This window comes from Silurus aristotelis (genome assembly GCF_946808225.1).
Source record: "Silurus aristotelis genome assembly, chromosome: 17".
NCBI classification, from domain to species: Eukaryota; Metazoa; Chordata; class Actinopteri; order Siluriformes; family Siluridae; genus Silurus; species Silurus aristotelis.
Genome location: NC_139590.1, coordinates 5,436,951 through 5,463,319, shown reverse-complemented (window position 1 = coordinate 5,463,319; position 26,369 = coordinate 5,436,951). Strand labels below are relative to the sequence as shown.

General features: G+C 38.2%; 1 protein-coding gene across 1 annotated transcript in view; it reads right to left on the bottom strand.

The window, feature by feature from the left end:
* asic2 (acid-sensing (proton-gated) ion channel 2) overlaps nucleotides 1-26,369 on the bottom strand; it is a 178,079-nt gene that overhangs the window by 115,689 nt on the left and 36,021 nt on the right. The window lies entirely within an intron of this gene.

The following is a 26,369-nucleotide window of genomic DNA, read 5'->3' as shown; positions in this document are numbered from 1 at the left end:
TCGGTTTATACAAAAGGTTTATCCCACCCCTCTCAAACTCATTACAATTTCATTTATTTTGGGAATTTTTATTCCGATTGGACTTTTAAACCAATTACAATGCTACATGTAAACGCGCCTACCGTCTTTACTGCCAAAGCGTCTAAGGCATGCTGTTATCCGCTTCGATCCAATTCTAGTTACGTTCCATATCTAAGAAAAACAGATCTGTTCCAGTTATCACTACATTCACTCCCAGCCCTTTATTTACTGCACTTAATAGCATATTATATGTCTAAAGTTGTTTGTTTATGTCTAATACGTATGTGTATCGTTAAATGTTTAAATCTCAGACTCGCCTTTAGCATTTCAATCAGGGAAGATCCGCCACAGAGACGTTTAACCTCATATGCGCTTGACATACGGCCGTTTTGACACCACTGCAAAGTTCCAGTGTGAATCACAAAAGGTGCTTGACATGCTTGATAAAGAAGACTTCTGTCAGGGTACAGGCTCCACGCCTTCCCTCAACATTCCGCACGCTCGTGGCATATCTCCATCATACTAAGTACTGGCACCTGGTGCTCATTACCACTCGGCCCTATATAAACGGGTTCTCTTCCCACACTCATCGTCCATTCTACTACTTCACAAAGGAGAACATTCTAGGACTACCCGCGTGGATATCGCATGCTCATTGAGACTTTTCCTATCTCAGGATTCCGAGATTCCGTGGACATCACCTTTCCTGAAAATCCCCTCGCTTCATAGAGACTCTTACGGTACTATTTGCTCGGTGCCAGTGTGTATGAGCTTTCCTTGTGCCGTCATTAAAAACCCTTGAACTTTGTTACTTCAGTTTTCGACTCCATTTCTCTGAACCGGGCTAACTTCAAGGACACATTCCAGAAGTGGCGGGAACACTAGCCGTGCAAGGGGGTCTATTTTGAGAGTGATTGTGAAACATATAAATAAGCTACTTTTTTGAAAACATTTGATACCACCTCATAGTATACCACCACCAAACCTTTGTACATCTCATTGATATGGCCAACATGCAGTTATCTGTCCTGAAGACATTTTCTAATTGCAGTTTACATACACTCTATTGACAAAAGTCAATTGACACCTGGCATTTTCAGCCAAGGGTCCTTCTTCCTCAAACTTACCACAGATTTAAAGGTACACAATTGTATAGGGTGTCTTTAGATGCGGTAGTATGATATTTTCCCTCCACTTGAACTAGGAGACCCAAACCTGTTCCAGCATGACAATGCTCCTGTACACAAAACCAGCGTAATGAACATCTGCTCTACATGAGTTAAAGTGGAAGACCTCCTGCTATAAAGTTCTCAATGCAACCCTATTGAACATGATGAAATGGAACCCTGATGCACCACAGGCCTCCTCACCTCACCATCATCAGTACCTGAATTTACTAACATCCTTGTGTTTGAATAAGCACCAATCTCCACAAAATCTTGTCGAACATCTTCCCAAAAGAGTGGAGATTATTATAAGAGCAAATGGAAACTAAATATGGTGTAGATATCACATGGTAAGGTGTTTAAAAATTATTTTCTCCTGTTGAATAGGAACTAAAAAAGCTAAATAAGATTTAATGTATGAGTGAGACGAATGTTGCTGCTTTAAGACAGTGGTAAAGAAAGAAGGGAAAAAGACAGACAGGCAGAAACCGAAACTGAGCATGTGCGATGGTAAATACTGCTCCACAAACACCGAAGCATGTAATTGACTTGGAGTTGACGAAGGAGAAAGTTTGCTGTGCAAGTTTCACGCCTTTGATTATAGCACCACAAGTCTAATAAAAAAAAAAAAGTCGGGAAGGTTTTAGAGATGAGCGCACCGTGAGAGGATGTTCTACAGCCTAGCGTTCGGTGGCTTGTTTAACATACTGTTGAAATTATGCTGGCAGAAGCAGGACGCTCGTGTCTAATGCTTTGCTTCTATGATAATCATAAAAAAAAATAAAAAAAAGCATTTATTTACAAGGTGAATATATCTTTCTTTACTCAGATATAAAATAATAAATAAATAAACTCCACCGAACATTTGTAATCAATTCATTTTGTTTTACTGATGTGCCAAGTCTCAAACCGAGCACCAAAATCCACTGGTGCGCACATCCGGCAATTAAAACCGTCCGTGTGGAAACATAGAAAGAGTTCTGTTTGGTGTCATGACGATGTACGTAATTTAAAAACACCAGTACCAGATTTAGGTTCCGTGACAGAGAATTAGCAGCCTTAATCCTACACAGAAGATGAACTTTGGTAGGCAAGGTGCAGGAGGAAAAGTGGCTGTGGGTGCAGAAGGAAAAGCGACGTAATGAATTTTAAGCCCATGAACTACCGCGATAGCCACGATGCAAGGATTAGCATGAAGAGTGACAGAGAATGAGTCGCTGCCACTTTAGGCTTAATTAACTCCCACATGAGAGACACATCATTATCAGCCTGAACCTTTTACTCTCTCATTTCTTTTATCTTTCTCAGAGCTAAGGTGATTAAGATTAACTAGTGATTGAGAGACCAAAGGAAAACGGACCATATGAAAAGAAAGACTTTTGTTTGTTTGATTTACTTTATTGCAGTTCTCAACCTGCAAAACATCAGTAATAGACACTTATATGGCATTTAACAAACCCCTTTATCCAAAGCTAATTACAACTGAGCAGTGAAGGGTTAAGGGCCTTTCTCAAGAGCCCAGGGATTTGAACTTGTGACCTTACAACCCAAAGCCCAATGTCTTAACCACTGAGCAACCATCTGCACCTAAAACCAAATCTAAAACGAATTTGTTTCCTCAGATGTGTTTCGTTGCAGGGTAGGTATTTGACTTATTAAAAAAAAAACATCACCCTGAAACACAGTATTCGTGTTTCTATTAAAATGATTGATGTGCTAAGTGTCTAGTGATAAATTATATTCAATTTCATTCATTTTCATTTTTGTATAAACATTGGACATTGCAGCTTTACACAGATAAAGTGGGGTTGTAACGTTGTATTAGAATGTGGACGTTCATTTTCTTAAGTTTGTTCCTAATAAGTTTATCCCTGATGAGCGAGCCAGTGGCACCTGTATCAAGGAAAAGCTCCCTAAAATGGCATGAGAAAGAAACCTTGAGAGGAACCAGACTCAAAATGGAAACCCATCCTCATCTGGGTGGCACCGAATGTCCATTCATTGCGGTTCCATTGTTAAGATGTGTGGTAATTGGTGCTCAAATGCAGAACTGTTCATGCAACCTGTGGTCCTGAGCCATGGTGGTAATGCTATCTGTGTAAATGATGATAGAACGTTTCATGGAATTTTAGCACAGATGGGAAGCAGATCTAAATCCAGATAAAATTAAATTGCACTGCAATAATACAAGACATGAAAAAAACAACAACAAAATGTTAGAAACATGAGCATGAAAACAAAACTTCGGTAAAAGCACCTTAACAATGACAGAACTGGATGTGTTTCCATTTTTTATGTCCGGTTCCTCTCAAGGTTTCTTCCTCAGGGAGTTTTTTTCTTGCCACAGTTGCCACTGGCTCGCTCATTATGGATAAACTAACATTTATAAGGAACACATTTATAGGCACTAAACTTATACACTTAATTATAGAACTTTATAACCGCTTAATCTCCATAAAGTTGCGTGGAGACAATGCCCATTGTCTATACAAATAAAAATAAATGGAATTGAAGTCAATTAGTCAGTGCTTTCACTTTGGAGAAACTCTTATCTCAAATCTACCCGATGATTTTGACAATGATGATAGAAGTGTAAATGATAAAAGAAGTTGTCATGAGTGCAGTCGGGTAGCAGATGAAACTGCAGAAAAAATTTAATTGCAGTGCAATAGTATAAGACTTTCAAAAAACCCACACGGGATACCAAAAACATGAGCATGAAAACCACAACCTGGGTAAAACCACCTTAGAAATGACAGGATTGCAATAAATGGACATTTGGGGGCAACCAGAAGAGGATGGGGTTTCTAATTTTGGTTCCTGTCAAGGTTTCTGTCACAGTCACCACTTTCTTGCTCATTATGGATAATCTTACAATTCTAATAAACAAATTTATAGGCACTGAACTGATACATTCTTTTATACACTGCTATAACGGCCTTATCTCTGTAAAGCAGTTAAAACAATGCACAATTTAAATACAAATGAATGAAATTGAATTGAATAAAATCTTGGTTTATCACCACTCACATTCTATCCTGAAAATGAGTTATTTGCATGATCAGCCCATGAGCTGATGAAGTATTCTCTTTCTTTTCTTTCACCCGCAACTGAATTACTCATAGCAGCCATTATTATTTATACTTTTAATCATTCATATTGCGGAAACGTCCTCATCCTCCGTCTGGTTTTAATACTTTCACAGATTAGGGTTATGCAGATTGTTTGCTGTTGCTGATGCAGTTTGGGATGTGCAGCAATTACCCGTTCTATTTTTGTTGCTTGACCTCCTTTGTCGATCCCTGAAGAGTTTGTGAACGAAGCAAACAGCAAGACAACAGAAAACAAAAGCTGCTCCGGGTAAATGATTCAAGAAGGGGTTTGCTTGCGAACTTGAATTAGCGTGTGTATACTGTACAAGGGCTAATTTTGGATGCAGTGAGATTATTTTAATAATGGAAATCCTGTCACTCCATCACCCCCTCCTCTTTTTCTCTTGATCTCTATCTTTTTATCTCTTTTCAGAAAGCTGGAATTCCATCATGCAACAAGCTTCAAACAGCTGCAGTTCAAAGCTTTTTGGCATATCCAAGTGTGTGTGTGTGTGTGTGTGTGTGTGTGTGTGTGTTATGTGTGTGTGTGTGTGTGTGTGTGTGTGTGTGTGTGTGTGGAGTGACTCCTGTAAGTGTGCAAACCCTAATACATCCTTTATACTGCACTTATAATGTCATGCATAATACATAAAAGAACCAGAAAAAAATGCTCCTGACATGGAAAGTTAAGACAGCAATCGTCAGACAAAGGTTTTTTTTTATACATTGATGACAAAGGTCTTAACATCCAGCCTTGATTCTTAAAATGAGGCAGCAGAGGGTCACGTAGCACTGAAAGAAAGCCCCGTGTTCTGAAAAGGACCCTTTATAAAAGCTTAATGCGGTGGAAGAATAGCAGACCTGTCGATGTCAGGGGTATATGGTGTTGTCCTGCTGGCTTAAGATTCAAGGAGAGTATACTTTTAGTACAATTCTCTCACCAATGGCTAAAAGCTAGAAACTGGTGTCTACTTGTAGCAGGGGTTTTACCGTAACCAACAGGTTAAAGAAGACAAAGCGTACACCTATCTGTTTTAGTTAATACTTACAGAAATTAAAAAATCAGATGTGCTGTCGAAAAATGGATGAGTGCAGGGGCGTGGCCAGGGGTGGACATAATCACCATACACATAATTACGGATAACCTGCTTTTAATCGCGTATTCAAAAGACGTAAAAAAAAATTCTTAAATACTGATCTAGGACAACCTTAATCATGTCTATATACGATTATGTTTGGACGATTCAAAATTATAGTGCAATCATTTCCAAAAATCTTGCAGTTTTCCAGCACTCGCAAATCTTTTCATTTTCATCGACCTTCATTTACAACCTAAATTCTAATATTTGTTCCATGAAATTGTATTCATTTATTACCAATAGTTTATTCTCTTCTTTTCGTAGCGTTTCTCCTGGCTGCACTGCTTCCAGTACGTGTATGTGGATGTTAGATTTTTTGTCCAATCAGATTTCAGCCTCTTTGTGCTGCCATGTCAATCTAATCTGCCCAGGGCATTCAAACCCAGTAGTGCCCATGTATCTTAGAATACATTAGCAATGGGTCTGTTTCTTTAACCAATCAGATTTCATATTCACCTCCGAATATTGTCAGCATTTTTCCGTCCTCTGATTGTTTGGTCAGAGGGAAACTGTTAAAGCCAAGTTCAACTGGCAAAACACGTGTAGCTCTGCACACATTCATACATATAAGTTAGACTTTTTTATACCTACGGTGGAAGAGAAATTGATTTGGTCACGGACATACTTAAAAATCAAATTTTCCAGAAAAGCTAGACATAATGAGAAGAGGTCACCCTGAAGCTAGCTAGCTTGTCTCAGCACGGGAAAGGGTTTGTTCACCACTTCCAGACCAGTGAATACGAGCGATACCACTGGATTACAGCCTCTGAGGAGTGGCGCAAATTATGAGTATGAATCTCTGGTGCGTAAGTTGTATTTTATTTACATTTTTATGTTTTTGTCATGTTATTAGACAAATATTTGTTCTGAACTACTCCAGATGTTGTAGGTGCACAGTTGCGGTTGTAGTGTAGAGGTTTGGAGTCTTAACTGGGTTCCTTGCTTTAGTAAAATGTTTTTTACTCTCCATATGCTAAAATCCTCTCTCTCTGTAATGCCACGCGAGGTTATATTGCGTTTTTGTACAGTATTGATGGTTTCTATAATTGCGACATGATAGTGGTGGTAAGTCCTCACTGAAGGCCCAGGTACTAAATGCACGGCCCACCACTGGTATATATATAAGCCTCCATGGTGTCACACAATTCCTGCTCAGTGAGATGTGTTGCCAAATATATAACATTACAGTGGTCAGGATCAGCCATACAGAAAATAATCCCATATAAAGTAAGCAATGCATACAATGGACAGAGACGAAGGGCTTGAAATAAGTGTGTAACCCTATCATTCATATTGCTTTGGAAGTTTTATTTCTTATTATGTGGTTTAACATCTGTGAATTCTTCATTTTATTAAATAAAAGGTCAGGGCCAAATTGCCGAGCCCACTTTTATGAACTGCTGCGTGTGCCACATACATTGAGGAAAGCACGATCTGTTCGCTTCCAAATGCAAGACCTCAAGGTCGACCGTGATTGACTGGAGTTGTTCTGATTTACAGGGGTAAGAAAAGAGAAAAAGAGAGAGAGAGAGAGAGAGAGAGAGAGAGAGAGAGAGAGAGAGAGAGAGAGAGAGAGAGAGAGAGAGAGAGAGAGAGAGAGAGAGAGATAGATTGAGAGAAACCAATCCTCACTTACTGAGAACATGGCCAAATTAGCTCTCTTGGCTCTCAGCCACAGAAGGCAAAAGCAGCATAGAGGTTTGAACTTGCAATCCCCAGGTGATAAGATGAACACTTAGAATCTGGCACTGGTCCATTGTATTCCTAACACAGGCAAACAGGGAGCCTACTGTGAATTAAAAAAAGAATTGTAATATCGAATGTATTGCGAAGGGCAAGAGGTTTTTTTCTTTGCCTTCCGCTGTGTAGTGTATTAAAACCTCTAACTAGGTGAGGAAAAAAAATACAAAATGGATGATCATTTCCGACTTGTACATTATTTTTCCATAACATGCTCTTGTGATTCATTCCATTTTCTTCTCATTTATTAGCCAAGATGATCCTTCATGCTGTCGATCAGCTGTGCCCAAACTTTTTTCAACTGAAGACCAAAAATTCATACTTGTTTAAGGCACTGAGAGCCAAAAGTAAATGTAGTCTCTTTGTTTCATAGCGTTTCTCTTGGGAGTTTCTGTCCGATCAGATTTCAGCCATCACATCATGTATTGCCATTAAACCAGCCCTGTGAGCACGGTGGGATTTTTTTGGGGTATAAATTCTATGTTGCCTGAAACAAGAAGGACTTTTCAAGAAAAGCTGGACATTATGAGTAAAAGTCGGCCAAAACCATTAGGATTTTTCATGAACCATTTATACTTTAGCATTTTTGTTCCTGTAGAATTTGCACAAAAACACACAATTTGCCTTCATTTAAAAATCTTCGGGAAAACCGTAAAAATGTACGGTGAAAATGCACGGAAAACCCGAGGTCATTTTATGAGGTTCATTTTGCTACATGATGAACTGTATGTGGGTGGTGCAGCTGTGGCTACAGTGAAACAAGACTGTTATACTGCATTTCTATATAATATTGATATTTTCTATAGCCATAGTGTCATAATAAGGGAATTAAGGGGTGGGTTGATGTAGATATAATTTGTCCTCATAATTTCCTCTCATTTATGATCATATCATTTTTGGAAATAAAAAAAAAGGATCATTGTAACCTGCTCAACTAATGCAGCATTAATTTCAACATTTTCTAGTTCAATGAAACGTATAGTATAGAACTTCTAGCTTGTAATATCAGTGACCTTTAATGAGAGACATAAAATGGTATTTTAGTCCTTATTTTCTCACAAATTGGGCTGCAGCTGAAGTACTGACAAAAATCTGAATATTGTGTAAGTGAAAGCCAGTCTGCTTTTCAGTTTACACTTGGGCAGGCGCATTAGACTGAAAGTCTGCACAAAGCGGTAGGTACTGATAAAGAGTTTGCTGCTTGAACATAAAATGTTATATTAGTTGTTAAATTGGAAATGAAGATCACTGTCAATATTATTTATTTTTTTTTCCCTAACTTCTTATATATGAAATGGCCCTAATTTGGGCATCTCTGCTGTAGATGGTCTAAAAATTGAACCCTATATTCAGTGTTGGGCAATAACGCATTACTAGTACTTTTGACAGTAACTAATACTGTAACGCATTACTTTTTCAATAAAGTAACTCCGTTACCGTATGGTGCGTTGTCCGTTACTTTTTTAAATGAATGAATTTTGTCTGAAGTGTAGACTACAGTCTAACCTGTTTACAGCAGAGACGCATTGTAGGATTGGAGAATGAACCACTGTAAACAGGAAGAAGATGCACTGTGGGCGTGTCTCCGTTTATTCAGGTCTGTGCGGCAGTAATGGCGAGTCGAGGTGAGAGAAAGACGAGTTTCTCAGAGTGGAAATATGCTCATTATTTCACTTTAGTTGAGTATAAATACAAAAACTTTTTAGGCAAATGCAAGCTGTGCCTTTTTGGTTCGAAGCTCGTATCTACTGCGATAAACAGCAACTCCAATCTGTCGAAGCTCCTCCAGAAACTCCATGCTAGAAGCTAGAAGCTAGAAGCTAACCCGGTGTTCTACATTGTTGATAGTTCTCATACTTAACCTGTAAAAGGAACATTTTTAAAAGCTCAACACAACAGCTTTTATGATGCAGAAGCCACTGTTTTTGATTGTGAATATATTATTCAGCTTGTTTTGTTATTTATTTCAGAAATCCTTGTGATATATTCAGTTTGTGCTGCTCTGACTTAAAATAGTGTTTATAAATCACTTTGTGTTTAAGTCAGTTTTGTGTTTGTATAAACCATAACGCATAAAAGGTCATTAATGGGAACATTATAGAACGTTCTTTAAAAAGTGACTAAAAAGTTACTTTTAACAGTAACTCATTACCTTTTGGTGAAAGTAATCAACAAAGTAACTAAGTTACTTTTTGAATGAAGTAACGAGTAACTGTAACTAGTTACTATTTTTTAGTAACGAGCACAACACTGCCTATATCTATCTAAACCATGTACCAATTTGTAAGAAGCAGATGAACAACCCTCAGAGTTTCCAGGTGCATTGTAAAAATGAGAGAGCCCGAGAACGATGCACAACGGTGTATGTAAATGAAGCAGAAGATCTCCAGGGGGTTTATTACCTACCAGCTTGCACTACTGCACACGGCTAGTTTGATATGAATGATGTGCAAGGAGATCGTATTCTCTCTGCATGTTACTTTTATATCACGTGTGTGTGTGTGTGTGTGTGTGTGTGTGTGTGGGTGTGTGTGTGTGTGTGTGTGTGTGTGTGTGTGTGTGTGTGTGTGTGTGTGTGTGTGAGAGAGAGAGAAAAAAGGGAGAAACACATACTGGCTATGTAAAAGATTGAAAGAGACAGAAGGTGAAAGGAAGGTAAATGAGTAAAAATGTGGTAGGTGCGAGCAGATGTGAAACGATAATGATCGATGGGAGGGGAAGAGAGACAGAAAGAGAAAGAGAGAGAGATGAAGGTGATGAAATTCACTGAATTGGATAAAAGGATACAAATGAAAGGAGGATGTGGCAAAGAGAAGAAAAGCTTTTTCTTTTATGGTCCTATGATGTGACAGACATGAGCGTTTTCAACCTCTGCCTCTATCCGCCTCGACCAATCGTGTGCACTTCCTTACTAGCGCATCCAATCAGGTGCCATTTCTGCCAAGAGTAGAAAGAAAGCAACCGAGCAGATACACAAGGAAAGAAACTCCCAGTGGCGTTTCCACACCGAGTTAGTGCCGAGAGCTCATTTAGCACGGAAATAAAAGAAGCGGGATTGTAGGAAGAGCTGCACATGAGAGCAGGGGCTAACTATGATTTGTTTCTTATAATTGGTTCGCTTCCACAAGCAGGTTACACCCGAATGCAGAAAAGGCCCCAAGGAAATGAAGAGGTTGATATTTAAAAAAAATTTTTTTTTTTATAAATTTCATTAATCTCAGACAATCTCCAGGGTAAAATGCAATTTACAAGTGTTTCTCTCTCTCTCTCTCTCTCTCTCTCTCTCTCTCTCTCTCTCTCTCTCTCTCTCTCTCTCTCTCGCTAAAGAAAACGCTGACGGGGGTGGGAGGTGTGGAGGGGGGGTCTTAGAGGTGATAAGCGGATTCGGAGGGAAAACTCGTTTTTTTACTATCACTCCTGTACAATACGTATCCCTAAATTTTTATTATTAACTTTTTCTTATTTGCTTATCTTAATTTTTCGTCACAATCTTCGCTTTCTGGCTTCGCTTTTCGCCATCTAGCATCGAGCTCGTACCTCAATTTTTTGCTCGCGTAACAAAGCAAAAAATCGACCGAGTGACCGCTCGTACCTCGGAAAACTCGTACATTAATTCACTCGTAGGTCAAGGTAAAACTGTACTTATATAACTACATCATTTTATAATAATAATATAATTATTGTCATTCATCCATTCATTTTCTCCCGCTTATCCGTAATTCAGGTCGCGGGGGCAGCAGTCTAAGCAGGCCCCCGCCTCCGACTGCTGCCCAATCCTCATAGCACCGTCCCTTACGGTCCCTCCTGCAGGTGGTGAGCCCACGGGAAAATATAATTATTGTAATAGATATATTAATTACTCACAGCCCTGTACATATGGACCCAAAACCTCATTTAATATATTGCTATTTATTGTAAATAGGCCACTTATGCATTTCTGGTTAGATGCTAACTGCATTTCATGTACACACATACATCACAACTGCTCAAATTAGTTTTATCTTAGCTCTCTGTTAGAGCATAAAACTATGAGTATATACTTTTAAATCAGCTCTTTCCCCAGGTACATATCCTATACACCTCAGTGGTGGGTCATGCATTTTACTCCAAGGCCTTTAGTGGTGTCCTACCTGAATCAATCCACCTCTTAATACCATCATTATGATACCAAGGCTATAAAACCATCAATATTATAGAGAAACGCTGTAGAACAGAGAGCTGCATCACAGACAGAAATCGCATTTGGCGAGAATGAACGACATTAATAAAGAAAGAAACCCAACAAACACTATTCAACAACTCTCCTTTCACTGCAGCCACAGCTGCACCACCCACATACATCATCTCAGAAAATTATCCTGGGGTTTCCCCTGCATTTTTTTTTCAATGCGTTCTGGTTTTCCTCAGGATTTAAAAAGAAGGCAGTTGTGTGTTTTTGTGTAAATTGTACAGGAAAGAAAAAAAACGGCAAAAAGAAAATAGAAATAGTTCATAAAAAAGCTTAACAGCTGTTTTAAACTGGTTTGGCCAATTCCTTCTCGTCTGTCGGCTGTTAAATACGCAGACAGAAAGAGATTTCAAGATCTACTTAATTGCTAAAGTTTTGTTTGTGCTTTTAACTTGCGGTCATATGGCACACAAGGAGGTGTGTGTTTGCTGAATCCGGTACCTAATGTCATAATCCACAACAAATCCCAAACAAACCTTCAACATAAACCAGAGAAGAATAATGGGTCAAAATCCTACACGATGATACGACTTCACAATGTGACGAGCATATAAATAAACACACACAAGACGAAGTTTAAAAGTCAAGAGAGGACACTCGGATCCAAGCAGGAAATGAACACTAGACAGGACATAACTCTTGGATACCAGCAGGAAATTAACATTGGACCAGGCAGAACTCTTGGATACAAGCAGGAAATGAACCCTGGACAGGACAGACCTCTTGGATATAAGCAGGAAATGAACATAGGACAGGACATAGGAACATCGGGAAATTTTGTAAACTTGTTCCTATGAAGGGCTAAAAATGAAACTTGAATGAGGGCCATGGGCTGAAAGTCAGTGTTGCATTATACCAAACTGTATGATAGTCAAGTTAATATTCTCATGAGTCCTTGAATTCATGATTTCATAAATTTTGAAATAGATAAATAGAAAACATTGATATGTAATGTTCTTAACTATTTATTTTTATAATGCAGTAAAACGTATAGTACAATGAAAACATAGCAAACAATATATTCTCTATAGTACAATAGAGTTTACCAGTAATACTAATAATGCCTAATGCCTTGTAGCTATTCATGATTTAAGCAATACATCCATGTGCTTATAATATCAATGACCTCTAATGACAGACATAAACCTAACACATTATTTTTCATATGTTTTTTAAATTGGGATACAGCTGACTTACTGACAACATCAGGCTTCCAAAGGTTTTTGTAGCATACAAAATGTTTTTGCTTAATGTAAATTGGAAATCTTTTAATTTTCCCTTTTCTGATAAGAGGCATAGCGGGCTAAAATCAAAACTCACCACGGGCCAACTTTGGTGCACAAACCCTAGTTTTGGTATATTGGTTAATTTTATATATTGGCATAGCAGTTATTAGGGAAGCATCCATGAAAAAATTTACCTCAGACATGATTGCCATATATAGCAGTTATTGCATTTACGCCATTTGTCAGATGCCCCAATCCAGAGTGACGTTCAACTGGACCAATGGTAGCTTGGTGGTGCTGGGATTTGAACTCCGATCCAGTGTCCAATGCCTTAACCACTTTGCTACCACTTCTCCTTGAGAGAGGTAGAAAAAAAGTATAGTGGTGAAAAATATGCATAACTACTACTATAGTGTTTTTTTTTTTTTCGTCTTTACTGGACTGAGCAGTGATTTGGATTTATTACACTCATCAATGCTTCAATTCTGGTGTGTTTCCTTCTATAAAATGGCTCTTGGACAGGATTGCCATATATGGTCATTGCAGTTATTGTGATAGAAGCCATGTACAAACTATAGTAGTGGAAAAATTGTATGTATGACCATTGCAAATACAGTATTTCCTTTATCAAACAGGATTAAACAGGTTGGAGTTTATTAAAAATAGCGATCTCTGAATCTCGTTAGTGTGTTAGCAGCCAGGTTGAAAGTATTAATGCGCCCAAAAAAAAAAAGATGAAAAACTAAAATATTCCTACTGTCTTTTTTGTCTACTAACACTGAGTTTAGATCAGTGAGTCAAACACAGCACTCTATAAACCTTTGCTCTTTTAGTGTGTTTGTAAAATGGACTTTGAACCTATAAACAGTCTCTTACTGCATTGCCACTTCAGAGCAAATAGTTTTTCCAGGCTGATTGCTGGGGAAGCCCTGTCCTGGTGAGAGATGATTTCTAAAAAGTTGGAGTTGATATTTGTATGTAGGTTTGTTTTGACCACATTGCGGTGTCAACTCTGCTGACTAATACCTCCTACAGTATTACAGGTTCAGTATTACAGGTCCAGTACTGAACTCCCACAAAGCTTGATGTCTCCCCGTATTATTCGGCATCGATTTTCCATTTTCAGGAACTCGGATTGACAGAACATGACACGGTGAAAAAATCTTTGCACTGTAACACATTAATTAAGCATAGCTCAGGGTATAGGGCAGTATATTACTGAGGTAAGTAGACACTGAAAGACAGAGGTGTGTAGGTGGACAAGGCTAATGCTTCTGCTAATACATTATGGATTTCTCAACTGCTTTCCTTCTGCACTTTACTTTTTCATAAAGATTGAAAAAAAGATTTTTTTCCATTGCAGAATTAGACTTTTTTTTTTTTTACATTCTTATCATATATCGATGTTTCGTTCGTGCAGAATGTCAAGCGGAAGTGCAAATGGACTTAAGATTAGGATGCTAGCATGTCCTGTCATCTAAATAAAAAAATAAAACAATTATACTTCTGAGTACATCTTTCTGGCCCAGAAAGAAGCTCCACCCACATCTGGAACCCATTCTCATTAATCCGTTTTCAATCCTTTTTTTTATTAACAGAGATTTCCAGCAATGAGAAGGCGTTCGTGTATTTCCCGCGCGATTGTAAGTCGTTGCAGGTGGTAACGCTCAAAGTATTATAACCCAATCCACTTCTTCGAAAGGCCTGTGTTGTTTGCACAAATGTGTTGTTTTTGCACTCATGCACAAATGAATAATTAATATTGAGCAGACTCTGTATAAAGAATACAACAAAAAGATTAAAAAAAAGCAGACCTTTATTACGAACAATCGATTTCTCTAAATAGGAAAAAGTTCTGAGAGATGGGGTGAATTTTTATTGCTTTAGTAAGAGATTTTTTTGGGGGGGGATTTGGAGCCCGGTTTTGGGGAAACATCTAAAATATGTAATACTGCAGATAAATTCCAGTTCCATCAGAGGCACCATAAGACAAAGCATGTGAGACGTGAGGAGAATTTTTCCTCTTCTTCTTTTTTTTGCCAAAACCAGCTTGTGCTTTCTTACCTTTATCTCAGTCTCTACTGAACCTTTTTGAGCAAAAATCCCTTCTCTCTGATCTGTCACCGATGTTCGCTCGCACAATTTGAGTGAGACGTTTTCGTTTTAGGTTTCCAACAGATATGTGGAATGAATACAAACAGATGGAAAAGCTTGGGAGTTGTTAGCTGCAGTCGAGAGAGAAATGCTGCCATAGTTTATTGTCCATCTGGATCGTTCCATCTGGCATAGGGCTTTCTGTCCTACTTCGATTTATTTAACGTATTACTTTAAAGTATTAAGTAAGGAATTTAAAAAGACATGAGTAAATAAGGATTGAGCACTTGGCGGGGATCTGGTATGGGAAAGTAATCAGTTTTGTGGTGTGATGTGGTGTGATGCAAAGCAGAAATGCTCTCAACATTGATTATTTCCTGTAAGGGCAAATCCTGAAGTATTTTATTCCTTTTAATAAACAAAATTTTCCCATATGTTTTTTTTTGTTATTTATTATTTTTTATATTATACATTTTTATTGTTAGAATACTATGAACATCATAATCAAAGCAATGTTGGTGTATTCATTGATAAACGCTTCACAGAGCACTATTGTATGCCGGAAGGTCGGGGGTTCAAACCCCTATATACACTATATTGCCAAAAGTATTTGGTCACCTGCCTGACTTTCATAATACACTTGTGACTGACGAACACAAATATCCATAAGCACACTCCAAAATCTAGTGAAACAAGAAGAGTGGAGGGAATTATGAGAGCAAATTGCCACTAAATGTGAAATGCAATGCACAAAAATCACATACCATAATTATGACCAGGTGATAAGTGGTTTAGGCATTTGACTCTGGATCAGACATTCATAAGTATAATTCCCAGCACCGCCAATCTGCAAGTGATGGGCCCTTGAGCAAGGCCCTTAACCTTCCATGACACAATCGACACTTGTATATACACTCGCGCTAACCTGCACCATATAGTCGATTCTTAAAGCCATATTTTGTAATCACACTTCCAAGTTTCATTTTTGTAGTTATAATCACGGCTCCTTTGTGTCATCGTATTGTGTTTGCCTTCATTATGTTGGTTCTGTCTGTTTTCACTAATGAAGGTTTCTCCACATGCTTTCATCCGTTCTCGTCATTGTTGCATGACAATTAAAAAAAATAATCATTTTTATACATGTTTAGTTACTTATTATGAACAAGTTAGTTCTGTATGACTCGTTCCGGCTTGGGGTTGCTGTCTGTGCCTCTGATCGCTCATTTCCTTCACACACACTGCAGTTTCAGATTCTCACTCATTACAGTGCACTGAAACAGCTCTTACAAGTTCTCCCATCTTTTCTTTTTTCTTCTTCTTTTTCATTATTTGACTTCAACACTTTTCCTCATTACCTACAACAAACCAGCCAGCTATATCGACTGTATACAATTATTGCAGGGAAAAAAATCAAACAGAAAAATTTGTTTTTAACTGATTTGCATTTCTGTCTAAACAGCTGTCGGAGCTTCTGTTGCAGAAAATCCATCGACATGTCTGACCAAATCTGAATTTAAGATTCAACAGCCCTGAATGGTTTCTAGTAAGAGCTTGTATTTGTCACATGTACATAAGAGCACAGTGAAATTCTTTCTACACATTTCCCGGCTTCTTAAAAAAGCGCAGTTGAAGGTTAAGAGCCTTGTTCAAGGGCCACAAGTGCTGGGATTTGAACTCATGACTTTAAAGTCATCCTAACCACTGAGCCACCACTTTTAACATCCTAACCACTGAGCCACCACTTGAAATAAAAGATTAAAAGATTATACAATGATCGGTCTGAATTCTTGATGCTGATTGGCTGTCAGATGTAGTTCCATAGTGGTTTAATTCCATATGATTTCACTTTCATTGTAAACAGCTATAACCATAGAAACATAAACACATAGGGACAGTTTTTATATTATTATTCCTTATGACCTTACTCATTTGGATACATGGCCCGAGACACAAGTTCAACTGGGGAAGTCTTGAAGGAACTGACCGCTGTGGACCCCAATAAAGCAGTTGGGTCAGATGATCTTGCTGCTATTTTTATTAAAATTGCTGCCCCTGTCATTGCGACTCCACTAACAGCCCTCATTAACCTCTCCCTCTATACAGCCGGTGTTCCACCTGCTTGGAAAGAAGCGGTTGTGCTTCCTCTGTATAAGGGCGGTAATCAGGCTGACCTGAATAATTACAGGCCAATTTTCATCTTGCCATGTGTGTCTAAAATTCTGGAAAACCTTGTCAATAAACAACTAATCAATTATCTTAATGTGAACGGTATCATCTCCGGGGCACAGTTTGGCTTCCGATCAGGGTATGGTTGTGTTACAGCTACCACTAAAGTGCTCAATGACATTACATCTGCATTAGATAACAAACAAAACTGTGCTGCTATATTTATTGATCTTGCAAAAGCTTTTGACTCTGTGGACCACAACACACTTATCCACAGACTCAGCAGCATTGGGGTCACTGATCACTCACTTGTTTGGTTCTCAAAAACCCCAACCTTAACTGTTGATTTGTGTAAAGCTGCTTTGAGACAATGTCTGTTGTGAAAAGCGCTATACAAATAAACTTGACTTGACTTGACTTGACTCAATTTATCTTTCTCACTGGGTTCAACGTGTAAGATTTGAAAACCTTTTTTACCATTATCTCCCGGTCACCAGGGGTGTCCCCAAGGCTCCATCCTTGGTCCCACATTTTTCTCAATTTATATTAATAACATTCCCCAGGCAGTTGGTAATTCACTCATTCACTTATATAATCCTTTAAGCCATAGGTCCCTCCCCTGATGCTGTTCAAGCTACCCTGCAACATAGCTTTTACCAACTACAGCAGTCTTTTACACAACTCAAACTGACTCTCAATACCTCCAAAACAAAAAGCATGTGGTTTTGCCGTAGGGGTACTACGCCTCCTCCTGCCCTTAACATCACCACCTGCAAGAGGGCTACTCTAGAACAAGTCACTGCTTATAACTACTTGGGCATCTGGTTGGAAACTTCACTTTCTTTCTCTATCCACATATCAAAGCTGCAATCTAAGGTCAAAGCCAAGCTTGGTTTCTTTTACAGAAACCGCTCTCCCTTCACCACTTCTGCCAAACTTATTCTTATTCAAATGACCATTCTACCCATGTTAGATTATGGAGTCACTATATATAGGGTTGCTTGCAAGTCCACCCTATCAAAACTTGATGCTCTTTACCATTCTGCTGTCAGGTTTGCCACAAATGCTCCTTTCAATACACACCATTGTGCTTTATATTCATCTGTTAACTGGCCCTCCCTTCACAATCGTCATAAAATTCACTGGTTCACCTTCATTTATAAGACCCTTCTCGGCCACTCACTTCCTTACTCAGGTCACTTGCTGCAGCTAAAGCCTGTCACATAACACCCGGTCCTCACTTCATTTTCAATTAAGCATTCCTAAAACCAACTCTCCGTTTGGTCTTGCATCTTTTCAATTTGCTGCCACTCGCGACTGGAATGCTTTGCAAAATACTCTCAAACTGGATAAATTGAAGACATCGGATCTGAAGGTCATGAGTTCAAATTTCCAGCACCACCAAGCTACCACTTCTGGGCTCTCGACCAAAGCCCGTACCCCTTTAACTACTCAGTTGTGTGAATGAGATAAAAGCTCTGAATAAGGGCCTCTGCCAAACGCTGTTAAAGTAAAATGAGAACAATAGCACAAGTAAACACCAACAGCTTTATTATTATTAGAGAAGCAGCACAGATGCACTAAATGCACACTAACTCTTGCTATTTTTCCTCTTTTCAAAATAAATCTTTATTAATACATACTTATATCACTACTTTATTTTCAATTACATTTATTACTTATTATTTAGAGCAGGCTTAGATATTTTCATATATCTAATGAACATGTATTAAATGATTCCCAATAGTCTATTCTTTTCATTTCATAGTGTTTCTCTCGGGTGCGCTTCTGCTACACCACTGAGTGTATTTTTCAGTTAGTGTTTCTATCCAATCACATTTTAGCCTTCACTTCATGCACAGCATCGAAAAACGTCGCCATTTTCACATCCTTTGATTGGATGTTAAGAAAGCAACCTGCATCCGCTGCAAATCGCACAAGCTCAAATATATACGTGTGCATTTAATATATATATTTTTCATTCCACAATGGCTGACAGAGAAGAAGAAATTGATTTGGTTGCAGATAAACTTACAAGGACATTTACAAGACAAGCTGGACATCGCGAGAAAAGGTCAGGCCAAAACAGGTTAAAAACAGTTGTTAAGCTTTTTCATGAACCAGTGATACTTTTTTTCCTGTAGAATTTCTACAAAATAAAGAAATTTGGCCTTCATTTTAAAGAAAACCCAAGAAAAATGCACAGAAATGCACAGAAAACTAATTTACGAGGTCAATATTGGTCCTTCTGCTAGAGATGATGTACGCAGGTGGCGCTGTTGTGGCTGCAGTAAAAAAAGACTTGTTGAAATCTGTTCATTAGGTTTCTCACTGTATTATTGTATAATATTGATCGTTTCTATAGACGTTGCTTCATACTGATGGTATTAAGAGGTGGATTGGTTCTGGTAGGACACCACTGAAAGGCTAAATATATGACATCAATCCTGGCAAATGACCAAGGCATAAACAGAATAATACACAGCTATGTATAACACCATGTGTAACATACACCTATCCATGGATTCCCCCATATATAACTAACATACTATAAGTAGAAGAAAAACTGAAACCACAGTCTATTAACTCCAGCTCTATTAATAGTCACACAATTGCTCAAATGTAACTGTGTGTTTCACAGATAAGACCTAGATATACTGCGCTGGTGCTTTTGGCACACGTACTCAGGTTTCCCGCTCTAATAAAAAGCCAGAGTTTATTTCCAATACATCAGCCCAGCTGGAATAAAAGCAAAATCATGAATCAAGGCATTGGGACTGTACTGATTTTGAAGGAGCTAAAAAATAAATCGTACAGGACCATTTGAATGTACACTTAGAGAAAGTGGATGAGCATGATAACGGATGGAGGAGCCATTGCAGAATGAATGGAAGTAAATAATAAGAATAAACTAACCCACCGCCCCAACCCCCCGACCCGAAAACAAAAAAAAAAGTACAGGCTCATGACTGAGGGATCACTGGGTGGCACGATGAAGCAATAAATTAGGAGTCAGATTCAATCTCTCAGTTCATTCGCCCTTTAAAATAGCCATCTCCAGAGGAATGGACTCATTTCGCATCACCACGTGATTTGTGCACGCTGGTGTAGAAGTGTAGAAGACACGGAGCTCGGTATGGCACGCATTATGTGCGCCGGCCACTGAAATATCTTCAGATTTATAGGAAAAGTACTCCATCCCATCCAATCCAATCAGAACATTTTATACACCAAAGCATCACACCAATATGGCTCTTTTTCCAAACTGTTCTCACAACGTTTAAGGAACAGACTGAACAGAATGTCTTCACATGCTGTACAGTAGCTTACAATTGGCTGGAACTAGGAGATCTGTTCCAGCATGACAATGTGCCGGTGCACAAAGCAATTTACAGGGAAAAATGGCCTCATTAAACACCTCAATTCAATTCATTTTTATTTGTATAGCGCTTTTTAACAATGGATATCATCTCAAAGCAGCTTTACAGTGATAAAGAGGTTCTAAAGTTATATAAAAGCATGTATAAATGCTGGTATGTCCCTTATAATTGTACTTTTGTCCATAATAAGTGAGCCAGTGGTGACTATGGCAGGGAAAAACTCCCTGAGATGGCATTAAGCTTTCCCAGAAGAGTGGAGGCTATTATTAGACGAAAAAGACAATAAATCTGGAATGCCATCCTTAACATTTTACATTTACGCCATTTGGAGGACACTTTATTTTCAGACCGCTTACAACTGAGCAGGTGAGGGTTAAGGGCCTTGCTTAAGGGCCCAAGAGTGGTGTCTGTTGGAACTTGGATTTGAACTCATGTAGTTCTTATCCGAAGTCCACTGGGCTACCACCTCCCTAATAACAAGCCCATATTGGCCTGATGGAAGTGTCCACAAACTTTTGGTAAAATAGAATCGTAAGGATTGACCTAAAGGATTACACATTTTATGTCACACATTCGCAGATAATAAGCACTAGTATGCAAATCAGAGTTTGCTCCGCACTCATTCTCTCTCTTTGGCTGTTTCGATTTGTCTTCTCACTTCGCATGTTGTGGCTATTGTGTGAAATGACCCTCAGTATTGTTTCATGTCTCTCAAGTGATTGTTATGTAAGAAATAAAACTACAAATGATGTGGTCCAAACAGTCAGAGCAAGAACTAGATTATGTGCCTGTCACTCGTTCTGCACTTTCACCTTAAACAGTTAATGCTGCATGGGGACCAGCATAAAGTCAGGCTGTATTTAATATTATTTGAGCTCATTGCCTCCAAAATCAATCACTATACCCTTAGCCCCACACTGACAAACAATATTTAATGACATGAGCTAAGAAGAGGAGTGTGTGCATGTTAGAATTACAATCAGAGATGTTTTATGGTAGAGAGTAGCAGAGTCACTGAAGTGCAATATCTTATCTGTGTATGAAATACAGCTGTGTTAGTCACTGTCTCAGGCCTCAAGGTAAATCTCCAGGAAAGTGAATGCTACTATACCAGCCAACTCTTTCTCTTTCTCTCTCTGTCTCTTTCTCTCTGTCTCTTTCTAACTAATACGTAACACACATAGACCAATGTTTAGCCAAATGCAACAATGCCATTAGAACAATTAAATAAGATCCAACTTGAATGTCATTGGAAAGAATAAAAATACAAAGAGCCAAAAAAATGCATTTAGCATATACACACACACACACACACACACACACACACACACACACACACACACACACACACACACACACACACACACACACAGTTCAGGCATAACATTATGATACACTGATAATCTCTTCATCATGGCACCTGTTAGTTAGTATAATATATTATAGGCAGCAAATAAACATTTGACGTGTTAGAAGCGGGAAAAATGGGCGAGCGTAAGGATTTGAACGAGTTTGAAAAGGGCCAAATTGTGACGTCTAGACGACTGGGTCAGAGCATCTCCAAAACTGCAGCTCTTGTGGGATGTTCCCGGTCTGCAGCAGTCATTAGTGGTGAATCGGGGACAGGGTCATGGGCGGCCAAGGCTCATCGATGGACGTGAAGAGCGAAGGCTGGAACATGTGGTCCGATTTAACAGATAAGCAACTGTCGTTCAAATTGTCAGGACGACATGTTAGGAATGTTCTTGCACCAAAAGACGACCAACCCAATATTATGCAGGTGGTGATAATGTTATGCCTGATCAAGACGGGGAGCATAAGACAAGATTCTTCGTCTATTGGAAATAAAATAACTGTCACTCAACTGAAGTGGAACCAGTGAATATCACTGTATTTGACTAGTATTTTTGATTAGAAAGCGTTAACAAAAATAAACTAATCCTTATTCTGACATTTCAGTTCAAAACGGCGAGAGCACCATGACGCATTAAGACTTTACATTCACGTTTGTGTGATGCTTTGGATCTTATGCAGATCACGTGTACAGTGACATTGCATGAAGAGCTGATAAGCTGAAGAACAAGTCAAATTTTGTGAATTAAAACAGAAATATGGAAAATAAAAGCTGGTCCAGATAACCTTTTTTTTTTTTTTTTTTTTTTTTTTTTTTTATATTTTCTCTTTTTTTGTGTTGACTTTAGTTAAAGTTTAATAAATATTTAAATTGAAGTAAATATATATTAGTACTATAGCACTATATTTGTTTCAAATATTTGTTATATTTGTTTTAGTGCTTTTTATTATTTTTGTTCTGAAAGGATGAAGGATCCTGAAGTGCCTACAATATCAATTTTGCCTAATGCCTCCAAATGTCCAGAACCGGCCGGCCCTGTATAATTTACACAGTGCATTCAGAAAGTATTCAAACCCTCTTCATTTCTTCCATTTTATTATGTTGCAGCCTGATACTACAATCGTTCAAACTGATTTTATTTTCATTAATTTACACTCAGTACCCAATAATGACAAAGTGAAAACAGAATTCTAAATATTTCTATTTTTTTCATAAAAAAGAAAAGAAAGTAATATAATATAAATACCACACGTACTTTGTTGAAACACTTTTTGTAGCAATTACCGCGGCGGGGCTTTTTGACGTGACAAGACCAGGGTACTGGCTGGGCCACTCAAGGACATTCAAGGTATGGGAACATCTCAGAGACAGTCAAGAGTATTGGGAGGCACCTGAGCTCAAGTGTTGTTGGAAAGATTTGGACATAAATATTTTCAGACATATTTTCAATCCTGTTTTCACTTTGCCATTATGGGGTACTGAGTGTAGATTAAACGAGAAAGGAAAAAAATCAATTTGAACGATTGTAGGATCAGGCTGCAACATGATGTAGTGTATGAGGTTGTGAGTAGAGACTAGCTGAGTGCAAATGACACAGTGTGCACATATAGAGATGCATTTTGCTGAGAAATTAGATAAAAATGTCTGATTAGGTACTATATCAGGTACAATACAGAGATTTACATTTACATTTGCGCCATTTAGCAGACGCCCTTTTCCAGAGCGACGTACAAAAGTGCTTTATGCACCTCAACAATGATTGAACTGTAATAAATGGATATTCAGTGCCACCCAGATGAAGATAGTTTCCCTCTTGAGTCTGGTTTAGCTCATGGTATCTTCCTCATGCCATCTCAAGCAGTTTTTCCTTGCCACAGTCTGTAGTATGTAGAGACTCACTTATTAGGAACAAATTTACAAACATTAGAAACAAACTCACAGGCACGAAATTATACTCTTTTTTTCTTACAACTTCACATCTGCTTTATCTGTGTAAAGCTGCTTTGAGACAATGTCCATTATTTAAAGCGCTATACAAATAAATTCATTGAATTGAATAGTTTGTCTTGATTACACACTTTAACCTCTATAGGTAGCATTTGTGATGGTGGTCTTTGGAAGCTAGCTGGACACCAGTGATGTATGGGGCAGTTTTTACTCTCCACTTTAATGCCTTCTGATCTGAGACTCTGCAGATGCCGTACCGCACTGTGCTGCAAATCTCCCAGTAGATACAGTACATTTACTTAAAAAAGCAAACACCCCAAGTTCAAAGACAACCAAATCTGCGGATAAGCCATTATCAAGAAAAAAAAACAGATTGAGAGCCAGGCTAACATACAGGAGGAGGTGTAGTACAAAACTTGCTATGGCCACAAAATGTATCCTGGGTGCATCATAAATGAATTAAACTCGATTTATTCTGGAGCTCATCGTGCAGACTGTGTTTGGAACAGGCCTATTAAATGAAGTGCTAATTGTTAAATACAAGCAGCAGTGAAGTGTAAAGAGAGCAATCAGTCGTCAGAAAGCTCAGGAGTGATGTCTCGAATCACCCCAGAAACACAGTACCAAAGTTTATTATTTAATATAATCTGCCGCATTTACTGTGTAACATGGTCGCAAAAAGAAAGTGTGTTCTTGTGTGTATGGGGCGTAAATTACACGTCAATAGAAATAGAATACTGATAAATAAATAAATAAATAAATAAATAAATAAATAAATAAATAAACGAATTCAACTAATTAATTAAGCAATTAATTGATAAATTAATTGCACAACCAAGTAACTGATACTTAATGTATCAATTGCACAATTAATTGGTTGCTTAATTGCTTATTAATTGGTTAATAATTTGTTTATATATTTATTTATTAGTATTTTATTACTAGTATTCTAATCGACTTATTCAATTTTCATTAATTAATTGGTTTATTTATTTATTTATTTATTTGCATTCTATTATTATATTATATTATATTTATTGGTTAATTAACCAATTGAATAACTCATTAGTCGATCAATTAATTAATTAATTCAAATAAAAATATAAGGTATGAAACTATAAAGTATACATAAAAGTATAACAAATATTAAAAAGTATGTATTACATATACAGTAAGTATTAAATAAGATACGATACTACAGGAATATGTATAGATAAATCAGACAGAAAGGGATGAGTATGTATATGACAGAAAATAAAAAAAGTCCAGATTTAAAGAGACTGAGTTGTGAGAGTTGTTGTTAAATTGTGTTGTGCTATTGTGCAAAAAAAAAAAAAGAAACGGAGACAGATTTGTTTTGATTAAGTATCTGTGTTCCAGACACAGTCCGAATGAATTAATTGCAATACTGAGTAGAAAACAGAGTCACACATCAGACAGGAATATTACCATAAACTCACATTTATCCTCACGAACTTTTCCTTCTCCTGAGCACTGAACACAAACCAAGCTGTCGTTCAGAAGAACATGAAGAAAGGCCACAGCTGGCAGCTACCGTACATTCAGATTCACTTTTCATTATACACTAAATGGACTGAAGTAGAGGGACAACTGGCTTTTGAGGCTGAATAAACACAAGTCTCCACAAACACACTCCAAAATTGAGTGGAACATCTTCCCAGAAGAGTTTTTGTAAAAGCCTAAATGTGAAATGGGATGTTTAAAAGACGCACGAGGATCTTATGATCAGGCATTCCACAACCTTTCGTCAATATAGCGTATAAAAGCAAAACACAAATTCAATGGAATCTAATCTCACTTGAACTAATCGAATGCTAAAATCGAAACTCTATGCATTTCAAATAAATGAATTCAATCCTGCATATACTGTATTTTAACAGGAATAGACATTTGGTGCAACCCAGACGAGGATGGGATTCTCTTTTGTGTGTGGTTCCTCTCAAAGTTTCTTCCTAATGAAATCTCAGGGAGTTTTTCCTGGTCACAGCTCGGTCATGAGGAACAAACTTACAATTATAAGAAACACACTTATAGAGTTTTATCTCGGTGTGCATTGTAAAAAGTGCTATACAAATGAAAACAAATTGAATTGAATCAATAGCATCCACGCACGCACACGCCCATCGCCCATTACCGAGTGTCGATCATGACTCAACCGTGCGTGCGCATAACGTCGAAGCTCCTGACTGTCTGAGTAAAGCGAGACGATTCGGCATGATTAGTCCTCCCTTTAATAAACCATTAAACTCATTATCCTCCGTAACGCACCAAAGGGGAATTTTATTCCGATCGCCCTTAATCACTTTACACACTTTAAATGTCAATTAAGATAATAAGATTTATTATCCTGAACACACACACACACGCACGCACACACACACACACACACACACCTCACCAGCACATTACATCAAGTCACATCACTGCGTCTAGAATCCGTAACCTTACCTGTCTCTCTAATTGACTGTTGATAAACACAGCAGCGTCCCAGTGGTGTTGTCTAATATCAACCGAGATTATAGGGCAAAGAGACAGTGTGTGTGTGTGTGTGTGTGTGTGTGTGTGTGTGTGTGTGTGTGTGTGTGTGTGTGTGTGTGTGAGAAAGAGACCTTGCATGTTGGCACTAATTATCATGTACAGTGCTCCTGAAAGCTGATTAAAAGTTGCAAACACTGCAGAAAACACTTCAGCCTGCAGAGAGACTTCCAGAGAGGATTAAAAAAATTGGCTCAGGCATTACCACACACACACACACAAACACACACACACACACACACACACACACACACACACAC